The sequence below is a fragment of the Meriones unguiculatus genome, chromosome 11 (genome assembly GCF_030254825.1).
Source record: "Meriones unguiculatus strain TT.TT164.6M chromosome 11, Bangor_MerUng_6.1, whole genome shotgun sequence".
NCBI lineage: Eukaryota > Metazoa > Chordata > Mammalia > Rodentia > Muridae > Meriones > Meriones unguiculatus.
Window position 1 is genome coordinate 90,687,491 of NC_083359.1, and position 10,610 is coordinate 90,698,100.

At 44.3% G+C, this 10,610-nt stretch overlaps 1 protein-coding gene across 2 annotated transcripts in view; it reads right to left on the bottom strand.

The window, feature by feature from the left end:
* Ddr2 (discoidin domain receptor tyrosine kinase 2) overlaps positions 1-10,124 on the bottom strand; it is a 131,124-nt gene extending 121,000 nt beyond the window's left edge. The window contains exon 1 of one of the 2 annotated variants that reach the window (XM_021640615.2): positions 9,862-10,124. The gene's annotated coding sequence lies outside the window, so the exon portion shown is untranslated. Of the gene's footprint in view, positions 1-9,430; positions 9,703-9,861 lie in introns of those variants that run through there. The other variant, XM_021640616.2, reaches the window with a different exon arrangement.
* Positions 10,125-10,610: the final 486 nt, after the last annotated feature.

Consider the following 10,610-nt stretch of genomic DNA (forward strand, 5'->3'; position numbering starts at 1 on the left):
CTTGTGCCCAGGTGTGCTGGCCAAAGGCCACTTATGAGAGTCAGTTCTTTCCTTTCACTATGGAGAGACCATAGGGAGCTGAACTCTAATGGTCTGGCTAGGCAACAGGCACCTTCACTTGCTGAGCCACCTTGCCAGTCCATATAAGAACATTTTAAGTGCAAAGAAGTGAAAAGTGGTTGCACAAAGTCTCACTGTTAAAAGTTTGCAAAGTTAAAATTAGAAACATGCCCTATTAACCCTTGGCCTACTGCACTTTCAATCATAAGGTGATTTTAAGTGAGATTACCTGTCTGTTGTTATAGCTAAAACAACTTAAATAAATGATCACTGTATGAATAATAGTTGCTGTGTGAGATTTTTATCTTATCAAATATCCACTGGAGTGCTCAAATGCCTGCTATGAACCTTTATCAATAATCTCAAAGTTTTTGCTTCAGATAGTTTTATTAAATAAAACACTAATATTCAAGTTTAAAATACAATTTTTTTACAATGATGCTACTAGAAATGCATAGTCATTTGAAACAAAAGTAACTTATGGCTATTGTTGCATTACAGTCCTTCCTTCAGATAAGAAAGAGGTAAACCATATAGAATGATGGTTAGGACTTAGGGGCTTGTGGGAAAAAAATTATTCTTAATTACACATGTGTTAGAGCAGTTCTAAGTTACAGAAAAACTGAGTGAAAACCAGAGATTTTTCCCATATGCTACCTGCCCTCCCATGAGTTTAACCTCCTGGGCCATTAGTGCTGTTCCCTACTCTGGTAGAAATGCTACAGCCAACAAGCCTACAGTGGCACACCACTGATGCCAATGTCACAGTTTGCCCTAGAGTTCACTTGTGGCATTGATGATCTGTGGGTTTTGACAAATGGGTAATGACATGTATCCATGTATCACACTGAATAGTTTCAACGCCCAAAAATCCCACCTATTCATCCCTTCCTCCCCAGTGCCTGGTAATGACTAATATTTACTATCTCCATGGTCTTATCTTTTCCAGAATATGATGCAGCCAGAATCATACAAAATGCATCATGTGAAGACTGGCTTCTTCTACTTCGTCACATGCATTTGAGCTTCCCCCATGTTTTTACATGGCCTCATAGCTCACTTACTTATTACTTAATATTGTCGAATAATTATTTTATTTATTATAACAAGTTATAAATGTGTATATGTATGCATTTTCATGTGTGTCTGTTCACGTATATATGCTTATATGTGAAGGCCAGAGGTCAACCTTGAGTGTCATTCCTTGTATTCTGCCTTGTTTTTTGAGACAGGGTCTCTCTCTCTCTCTCTCTCTCTCTCTCTCTCTTCCTACTCATCAGTTCAGCTGTACTGGATTACCAGTGAGCCCCAGGGACCTGCCTGTCTCCATCACTCCAGAGCTGAGACTGTAAGGACACACCACCATTCCTGACATTTATAAGCTATTTTGATAATAAATTATTTGTTAACAAATTATGAAAACTATAATCAACATTAGCACTGCTATTTTTAGAACTGGACAGTGCTCTATGCTCACGACGTTCATTCTTATTCTACTGGAGGACATCTTAGGTACTCCAAAGATTAGGGCAATTATAAATAAAGCTCCTACGAAAATTCACGTGCAGGTTTTGTGTGGCTACAATCTTCCAATTCATTCAAGCAAATATTAGAGCGAGAACATGCTACCGTCTATGGTGAAAGTACTTTTTGCTTCACAAGAAACTGCGTATGTATATTGCATTAACCTAGTTTGCAATTCCTCGCTGGCCTGTGCGGTTGAATGTCTTCTGTGCTCACCTACCCTCTCTCTTGAAGTATACATTCAAGTATTTTATTGTTTTTGAAGTAGTTGTTTGTTCTCTTTATTGTTGCGTGCATTGTGTTTGCAAAATATACCTTCATTTATCTTGACGTTGTCTTTAGGAGGAAGGAAGTTACTGATTTTAACGACTTCTAGCTGGTCAACTAACTCCTCCATGGAATTTCAAATGTACAGTTGGTTCTGTGATACACTGAGTTAGCTTGAGAGGGATACCAAGGTTGTCTAGATTCACTGCGTCTGCTAAGACAAAGGACTTCCTTGTCTTTGCTGTACGGCTCTTATGCCTTTGTCCAAAACTCTTTGAATGCACTGATGTGCCTCTATTTACGGCTCTCCACACTATTCCGTACAACTATCTGTCTGTTCTTTGCCAGTACTGCACTTCCTGGATTACTGTAGCTTTCTAGAAAACCCTAAATTCATGACAGCCCTCCAATGTAGACTTAGATTTTTCAAAAATCTTCTTTATTTAGGGTTCTTAAACACCTCTCTTTCCCTTCCAACCACCCCCACCACAACTACTCATTAGAAGAGAAAACAACTTAGTAGGGACAAGAGACTCAGATCTCTCTAGCTACTGCCTGCTGGTTAGGGATGTTTGTTGGTTTTTTTTGGGGGGGGAGGGGCAAGATCAATCTCACTCATCCATAGTCCAGAAGTCCAGCTAAATAGCAAGCCAGCAAGCCAGCAAATCAACAGCAACCTCAAAGCATTCTCTGCAGTGTTTTCTCTCCAGTACCATCTCAGAGCGATGTGATGTAAAGTGAAGAAGCCAAGAGTTGCAAAGTGACCTCTCTTTACTTGGGAGCTATTTTATGCCCTCCCAAAGTCCATACAGGATGTTTTCAGCTGATAAAAACCATGGCCCCACATGAGTTCCTAGGTGACAAACATCACGAACCTTTTTACACGGCTGTTTTCACTGGGGGTTATCAAAAACATTTCCACAGCCCACACTTGGGATCAAAACAAAAAACATATTTAAATTTACCACACTTTACCTGTTTTCCTCTGTCAATATTGAGTTAGCTATGCTGGCTATTTTGACTCTCCATATAAACTTTCTTTTTTTTTTTTCTTTTTTTCATTTATTAGACAGGGTATCACTATATAGCTCAATGACCTTGAACAAGATCCTCCTGCCTCAGCACCCCCTAGTGCAGATACAGATGTGTATCACACCACTCAGCACTCCAAATAAACTTCACACTCAGTTTATCAATAAGCCACAAAATAACTTGCTAGGGTTTGGGTTGAGATGTGGAATTTTTAACTTGGAAAGGCCATTCGTTTCTGTAAGAAAGCAATGTCCAACCAAGGCTGGCAAGCAGCAAATTGAATTTATTCTTAATTTCCTCTCATGCCATTTTTACATTATCATCAGCATCTTAATTTTGAAGGTATATAATCCGCACAGTCTAAGATGAGAAAAGTGTCTGAGACAGGGGCTGTGTTCCCTATCATCACCATTGTTTGTGTTGCTACTCTCTCCACCATCATCATGTCTAGCACATCATTTCTAGCCAAGTCTAGTACTTGGGAAGATGAGGGAGAAGCATCATCTTGAGTTGAAATCAGCCTGAGCTACATAGTTAAGTTCAGGAGAGCCTGGCCTACAGAGTGAAAGTCTGACTCAACAATAAACAGAGAGTTAACACTTTCTGAGAGAAACTTAACTTCCACCCTCTCTTCTTTGGATTGGCTGGTTCCCTTGCAAGGGTCTTTGTAACGCTGACCTACCCTCTAAGTTTTGTAAGACCCTGTGAAGTTCCAGGATGGCAAGGCATTTGGGTGCAGCTCCCACAAGGATTTCCAAGATGTGAGTTCCTTTTACAAGCCAGAATCCTAATTCATTTTACTCCCAGTGAACAATGTGAGGTGGGTATATTGGTATGATGCTGCTTTCAATCCAGTAAATACACACACACACACACACACACACACACACACACACACACACACACCAACAACTTCTCCCACCTTGCTGTGAGCTGTCCGCGTGTGTTTTCAGTCTTTGATTTAGACATGAATGATAGGCATGATCCTGATGATGACCGAAACAATGGCACCGCAACCATGGGGATGAAAAGGAGCAAAGCCCCACCCCCTAGACCTTCGTCAAGGAAATGGCCCTGTTGGTAACAGTTTGCTCGCTTGCCTAGGTTGGTCTTCTCTATCCTAGACTGGGGCCTGTTTTCTTTTGCTTTTGAGATTTTCTTCTGTCACTACAGTGTGTGTGTCTCCTAAGTACCACAGGTAAAGCCTATGTTTGGCTTCTAGACCCTCCATTTTCACCTGTTCCTGCCTATTCATCAGGTACTAATGGATGTCTACCACGTCTCAGCACTAACGCTGTTAGGAATGTGCTAACTGTACTAAGGATATAGCAGCTGTTTAAATAAATGAGACTCTAATCTAGGGACATGGAACATGACACGTGATTCGAAAAAGAGAAATGTGATTGATTTCTTTTATACCTCCAAAATAACTAACAAAGAACATGAAATATTTAATAGTAAATGGTTGATAAAAATAAGAAATACCAGTGTGAGACGTTGCCAGCAGTGCCGCTGTGTGAAGGGTAGAGGGACATGAGAACTCAGTATTCTGTCCTCAGTTATTCTGTAGAGCTAAAGTTGCCATAAAATACAAAGCCTATTAGTTTTTAAAAGGAACTTGTGAAAAATAGAACACAAAATTTTCAGTCCTTTTGTAAAACAGCTGACTCTCATATCACAAATCCTATCTGGAACCATTGCTGAATCGCCATTGCTGAGTTATTTAAGCATACTTCAGCATATCTGTGAGCACAAAATCTCGTTACCTCATCCTGAATAACAATTTTCCAAATCAACTTTTGTCCAAACGCATGTGATATACCTCAGAATCTACAGTAATGCTTGTCTAAAGAAGCAAAGGAGCAGGCAGTGATGATGGCCTCGCCGGTACAGTGCTTGCTGCACTAGCATAAAGATGCAGGTTGGATGTCCTGGAAGCCATGTTTTTAAAAAGCCTGGCACATGCTTGCAGTTCTCAGTACTGGGGAGAATACTGCCAGTAGAGACAGGCACATCACTAGGGTTGGCTGGCTAGCCAGCCTCGCCTTCTTGAGGAGAAAGAGATTACACACAAATGAACATGGACATGCACACACAAAGAAAGAAAGAAAGAAATGATCATAAATGATGATAGTCACAAAAACTTAGAACTTTGAGGGTAGATACTAAATAAATATTTGCTGAGGAATTTCTAAATCAATAGGAAAAAAAAAAAAACAAAATTAGGGTAGATGCTCCAGAATACTATATAACTTATAATAAATAAAATTAACCTTTAATAAAAATGCACCTGTGATTTTTAAAAACACCACCATCTGAGAAAAAAAAAGGTTATGAGGAAACTTGTCTTAGGAGAATTCACAGAGTATCTGTCTCTCATTTTGTGAATTCCTAATATACCAAATTTAAAAAGGAAAATCAAAAAGTATTAGATTACTCTAATCCCTCTTCCATCTCAATTTATTCTAGTTTCCTATGCCGTTAAGACCCTAAACACAGAGGTTGGAGAGATGGCCCAGTGGTTAAGAACACTCGCTGTTCTTGAAGACAATCTGAATTCAGTTACCATCACACACATCAGGTTGCCTGTAACTCCAGCACCAGGAGATGCAATGACCTCTTCTGACCTCAGTGTTCACATACAGACACATGTACACATGCGCACACACACACACAAAGGGTGAACAGATAGCCTTCACAAAAGACCCTAAACAAATCTTCAGCAAATTCACTGAACAGCTTTCAATGAAAGACACCAAAGGGCATCCCCACCTACCATCCTTGAATGAACAATGCTTTCCAGCTTCCAAATCCTTGCCTTATCTGACCCCCCACCTCCCAAAAAAAGAGAATAAAAGCTCATGAGCAAGACAAATGAGATTGTAGTTCAATGAAGATAAGACTTCTCAAGTAATACATATAAAAAATAATGGTGACAAGATCAAAACCTCATAACATGGCAGCAGCCTAGCAAGTTCTTCCTATTATACACACACACACACACACACACACACACACACACACACACTGTGAATCACCAGGGTGCATTAGCCCCCTAGCAGCAAGGTTAAGGAGCTCATCAAAGACTAAAGGGAGGCATGAAACACAGCAACAAGAATGTACTGTCAACCAAGCTTCATTTCTAGAAGAGCCTCGGAAGTTCAGCCTTGTGGCATCAGTCTAAACTCATCTCTACAGCATCTTTATTTGTACATTCATTTTCCAGGCCAGGACAAATACTCTAGGCTGACCTTCTCCTGTGTTTACATGACAAAGTGAAAGCCCAGCCAGCAAGTACACAATATGTCAAATGACAGGGTTCTGCATTACTTGAATAACTAAAGAAAGTCGGAAACGTTCAATGGTTCTATGTAAAACACTAAGGACAGAAAACAAACTTTAGAATGGACACCAAAATAAGAAATAAAATTACATCTAACCAACTTATGAAGCATGAAGGCTTGATTATAATATATTTAAATGTATGCAAATCCAACGGCTAAGAGGGGCCATTTAAAGTCCTTCAGTTTCACCATCAGGTCATTGGCATTGCAGTGACAATCACTGGACAGATATCTAGAAGTCTTTGTTGAACTGTGTTATTTTAAAAAAAAATATCAGACAGTTGAATTGACACGCTTTAGATGAGTGTCAGCGCAAATGATTATCTCTGGTTCACATCAGAATGTCCTGGGTAACAACCTACCAGCTCGCATCTTCCACCTTTGGATAGTTTGATTTAATTGGTCTAAAAGTCCTTCAGGTCTACTTCATCAGCTGTGAGGACACACTGTGTGGTTTTGAATCCGGTTGCAGGATTCGGAGCAACTCTGAGATGCCTGGGAATATTGGGCCCATTCATGGCCTCGTCAGGAAAGAGCCAACAGACTCCTATGTTGCGCAGCTCTCTGCAGGCCAAGCACATAAAGACTCTACTGTACCTGGACTGCAGACAAGTCCACATTGATACAAGCCGTGGCTGTCTGTCTTCAGTTGGGGCTTGCTTTGGCTCGTGTGTTGGAGGTAATATAAAATTCTTGAAGGTGCACCTTCCAAAGGAAGTTGAGATGGATGACTGAATTAGAGCTGAATTTATGCGACATGGCATTGGTAGGCGGGAGGCACTCTGTCTTTAACATCTGTTTAAAACGCTATTGTGCGGAAAGTTTGGAACTAAATTCCCTATGGGGAATGCAGATCCAAATGGCTTCCGTTCCCGGAAGTGACTGTGTAAGACGGGATGAAAGTGATAGGAAATGGCTATGGAGGAGAGAGCATGATGGGACGTCTCTAGCTGGTGCTTCTGTTTTGCCCTTGGACGGGAAGACTATTGACCCTGAGAGTCTAGAAACACCTTCTCAACTTCTCTTATTTTTTAGCAACTGGGTCTTAAGTAGAAACGTGGGCTGGGGGGGAGGGGCGGGGGAGTTCCACATGCTAGCCCTCCACTCCAGGAACAGCACAGCCTTTCTGACTCCAGGCTCCGAACAGGCATCGTGACATGGAAGATGAAGGCAGATGCACCTACCAGCGAAAAGAAGCTCCCTGGGCTCCCTGACCTCATTGGCTCATCCCGATAAACCCTTTTCTCACTCAGAGCCGGTGCAGATCCAGAGATGCTTCCACTAACTTACTAGCCTTCACCCTGCTCCACTTTGAAAGAGGAACCATGGACAGACCAGACCACAAAGGAAATTTTCAGGGAGTAAAGCTATGGCTATTTTCCCCATGACTTATACAATTGCTTCTTTTAGAAAGAAGATGGGCATGAAGGCCGGGGGAGATAGCTCAGTGGTAAGTTAGGCACCACAGGAGCATGAGAACCCCAGTTTGATCTCCTGAAATACACATAAAAATTCCAGGTGAAGGCACACACTCATAATCCAAGAGCGCAGAGGCTGAGACAGGAGGATTCCCTGGGGCCCAGAGGCTGGCCAGCCTCATCTACTCAATGAGCACTGGGCCAATGAGAGATCCTGTCTCAAAAAAAAACAAGGGGGGTGGCTCCTGGGAAAGAGGCCCAAGGCTGATCTCTAGTCCACACATGCAGGAACACGCCTGCACATGTGAACCCCTACACACACGTGTGCATGTATGTACACACAAAAAGATGGGAAGGCAGGCAGAGAGAGCCCCTCCCCACTTCAGAGCTTTGCACACAGTCCCATCCAAATGCCCTCCCACAAGTCTGCACTAGCAGCCAGACGGGGCCTGGCAAAGGCTGCTTCCCAGTACATTAGAAACATTTCAGAAACAGTTGTAAGAGCTGACACGAAGAAGCCCTTCAACAGCCTACAACGAAGCCCTTCACAGCCTTCAGAACGCCCTCCTGTCTGTGTCTAACAATATAACTCGAGAGCATTCTCATTTCTGGGTAGTGAACGCGGAGGCTGAAGTGCAGAAAGCGGTACAGGGTCCAGACAGGACCTAGCCCGGGTCTATGCACTCTAAAGGTCCCGAAGCTAAACAGACATCCAATGTCTGGAGGTTAACGTGCATCTGACACGTGGGTAAGCGTTTCTCGGTCCCCCAGTGAAACATGGCATTTGACTCAAAAAGTTAGCACATCCACATGCAGAGGGGGTGATGGGAGGATTGCCCATCGGTGGTTCAGGGCAGAGGACTGGGAGCCGCCTGTCACAACTTCTAAGCCCATTAGTTGTATCTCCTTGAACAATTCATTTTCCTTCTCTGTGTGGACTAACGCCTCAGGGAACCGCCGGGACTCGGTCAAGTAACACGTAAATCTCTGCGTGTAGGGGCTGGCCAGAGCGAGGACTCAAACGTTAGATTCCTTTTTGTTTCGTTTTACACACACACAAGCACGCACACGTGCTCACACACGTGTGCCCGCACACACAAAGGGCCACTGGCTGCTGAACCAACCGCTCCTGCCACCTTCCCTTTATCGCTGATCACGTCTTCAGGATGACTCGCCTCTGTTGTCCCTTCTGAATCTGAAAACCAAGCCCGAAGGCAGAGAGGTGTGCTGTGCATGAGACACGCACGCCATCAGCTGACTGCACTTTTCCACCCCGCTTCTGGCGTTCGGTGAGACCCTGAAGGAGCCGGTGAGACCCTGAACGAGCCGGCCAGCCCTCGGCCACGAGAGGGTCGGGAGAGATGGCGTTGGCCAAGACCCTCCTCCGGACTCCAGCGGCTGCCGGGGAGGGATATGGAAAGCTGAGCAGTTAAAATGGTGATGAAGGCCCCCAGCCTTGGGGACTCCCAGCTCTCTCTGATGGGCTGGCCTGCTCCCATGGAAGGACCCCTCTCCCTCAGATGGGTCCTCCGGGTCTCCGGGTCCCAACTGGAAACAAGCCCCAGGTCCTCCGAAAACAAAAGAAAAGCGCCAGCCCCAGGGAGGACAGGGCTCTGGGAAGCGGTTGTCATCCCTGCAAACCCTCCAGGCAGCCAGCTGGCCTTCCCGCCCAGCCACCCAAGCCCCAAGGTGAAGCCACCTCTCCCCCAAAGCCCTCGCCCACAGTGGCGCTTCCCACACTCAAATCACAAAAGGTGCTAGGTTGTGTTCTCAACCAGAACTCACCGAAGCTCAAACACCACCAGCCCAAAGCCTGAAAGCACAGCTCCTGGCTCGCCTCTCTCCAGCAGCCCGACTCTGCGATCGGCCTGTCTTGCCTGCCAACATTTCCTACTCTGCTAAAACTGTTTATTGTACCTTGCAGCTGCTTATGGAGTCATGTATTTCACCTCGGCCTTCTTTGGTTATTGGCGCCTACTTTTCCCTCCCGGACACAAATCCAGACCCCGAAACGAGGGATCTGTCTCGGCCCTGTGTCTGTAGAGGCCAGATCCTTGCCCTTCCTCCCTGATTCAAACTGCCCTCTGCCGCTTTTAAAACTTTTCCTGACACACCAAGAGAAGTACATTCAGAGCTTTCGTTTTTTTTTTTTTAAAAAAAAAAAGAAAGTGAAGTGGGGGAGCGGGGGGGGGGGGAGAGGTAGCCACATCACTTACCTCCATCCAGGGGCGCCCAGTTTTGAAACGAAGAAAATGGTTATAATCCAGTGTGCTCCCACAGTCCAAAAGGAGAAAACTGTGAATCTCTTCTTTTTCCACTTTGCCGGTGAAGGAGCCCCGGTGGTAGGCATACATCCACAGGCTGATGCAAGATGCCTTTGAGAGAAACCTCACATTCTGAGGATTCCTGGGCCGGCGCCAGGGATCCAGCGGCCAATATATTGCACATTTGCTTTCAATTAGGAAGGGGGTTGGGGAAAGAAGAAGGCAACTCACCAATCAGAGCTGTTTTCTGTTCAGAGACTATTTCTTTTGACCCAAGGGACCACGAGCAAAGCTATAATTTACAGCAAAACCCATTCATAGAAGAAAAAAAAATATGTATAACCATAGGACAGACTTAAAGTCGCAGCTTTCTTCTGCCTTCTGGCCACCCGTGCCTCCCTGTACCTTTCCCCTCCATCTAAGACTTGGGGCGTGTGTCCCCCACACACCTCATTTTTTCTTACTGGAGCTGAAGCTATGAGCACAGCTTCAGGTTCGGAGTCTCTTCCCATTCACGTTTCCTGGACGGTTGAGTCGCATACTTGGAGTTGATCTTTTGTGTTTTGGCCATGAGAGCTCAGAGCTGGGTCCTCCTCAAAAGGTTAGATTTAATCTCTCTTCCCCACCATTTACCACCACCACACACACATACACACACACACACACACACACACACACACACACACTGCCTCCTCTACCAA